Source organism: Tupaia chinensis, unplaced genomic scaffold (assembly GCF_000334495.1).
Source record: "Tupaia chinensis unplaced genomic scaffold, TupChi_1.0 Scaffold000093_1, whole genome shotgun sequence".
In the NCBI taxonomy this organism is placed as follows: Eukaryota; Metazoa; Chordata; class Mammalia; order Scandentia; family Tupaiidae; genus Tupaia; species Tupaia belangeri.
In genome coordinates, this window is record NW_006159555.1 from 9,076,410 (window position 1) to 9,078,351 (window position 1,942).

The following is a 1,942-nucleotide window of genomic DNA, read 5'->3' on the forward strand; positions in this document are numbered from 1 at the left end:
ATTCAGAAACCCTTCTCATTATTCCAGAGATGGAAAAAAAGATTGTGACAGAAAGAAACTGAGCAAATAAATACTAAACAGGTTCATGAGAACATAGATAGCATGTTTCTTGAGAATGAGAGGCAGAAAATACAACACAAAAGAAGGGAGGGAGTAGAAAGAAAACAGCAACCAATGGCTGCAAATAAAATGGTTTTTCCGGCGAACGCTGCCACCTAGTGGAATCGTAACTGAGCCTCCTCCTTTGGTCTCAGTCCTGGAAGGCAGCCAGAGCAATCAGACGCAGCTGACCTAAGAGCCTTCAAAGCTAAATAAAAGGCAGATGAATAAATGTTGGTGCATCCGTAGATTCTAAATCTTGACAACACAGAAGCCTTATTTAATTCGATCTCTGTGCATCAGAGACTTTAAACTGCCATTAGTCAGGCACACTGCCACTCTCTTCTCAGTTGCAGAAGGCTAGTGCTGTTTATGGGGCATAAACCAGCTATATTTCATGTGAGCAAGTGAATAGAAACAAAATCTCTTGTGATAAAATAAAGAATAAATATAAACATTATGGCCTTATCTTGCATAATCCTTCATGGACCTCTTTTCATGCCATTTAGATCACTGTCTCAAAATAAGTATACTTTCGACATAATTGAAGTGATCATTGACAAGTTTTTGAATGACTAAACATGGTATAAGTTAGACAAGCCTTGTAAGAGTTTAATTCTACCGAGTAGGAAGATAATATTGATGAAAAGAAAACTACATTCACATTTACTGTGTTCTCTCTATTCTACCAAACACTGAAATCATATGATGAAGAATTTATCCTTAACTCTGTGCCTCCACAATACATTGCTAACTTAAACAAGGATTACTACAGTGTATGCCAAAAATCTATTTAAATGCCAAAGGTAACTTTGTATTTCTAAGCCTTTATATTGCCATTTATCAGGTAAAGAAAAAAGCAAATAAAATTGGTCTTTTTTTCTTTTACTCCTGCCCAGGAAAAAATAAAAAATCTTAGAAACTCTCATATTCTCTTCAATCACATTTTCTACCTCTAGGGTCCAAATTCAATTCTCATTTACAAATTTCTAAGGTTTGCATAATTTTATAAGCACAGCACTCTATATTTTCTCTCCTGTGAGTTGAATACGCTGGATTCAGCTGTTTTGGTGCACAGATTTATTAACCATCCAGTTTCACGCAAAAAGAACAGGTAAACAAATCCTAAATAATACTCTTTCTACTAAGTTAATGTTCAGTAAAAAGATAGTTGATTTAAATCTGAACATTTGACTGACTAAAATAAAAAACTAAAGTTAACAGTAAGATTTTCATTTGGTATCCAGTATAAAAAACTTGACAAGAAATAAGAAATAGCTCTAGTATATATACCTGTTTACCATTCAATTTGATGAGACACACTGTTTTAAAGACAAATTCACTGAACAGACACAATGAAGAAATAGTGTGAGAAACATAAAAACCAAGAGAGTATCATTTCATCTATGCATGGGTACGGAGTTTAAAAAAAAAATAGAAGTAAACACAACTGAGAAAGCCAGCAAAATAGTCTTGAAAATAACCATTAAATATGTCAACTAGGGAGTCACTGGACCTTAGGGAACAGTGTATTTGAGAACAGAAACCAGGATGCAGTAGATTGAAGGGAAAGTTGGAATAGTAGAAGTGAAGCTATTTCTCTTTCAAATAAACATGGATCAAATAGGAAGTAAAAGAAAAGGGAATACAGGGTCCAATGGAAGAATTATTTTTAGGACAGGAAAGCATGAACATATTAATGCCCTGCAAGAAGGGCTCAGTAGAAAGGCCATCATAAGGATACAAAAAGCAAAAGGAGGGAACCAGCAGTTAGCGTAATGGCTATGTCGCTGGACTCCCACGTAGTCGACCGTGGTTCGTGTCCCGGACCCGGTGGCTTAAA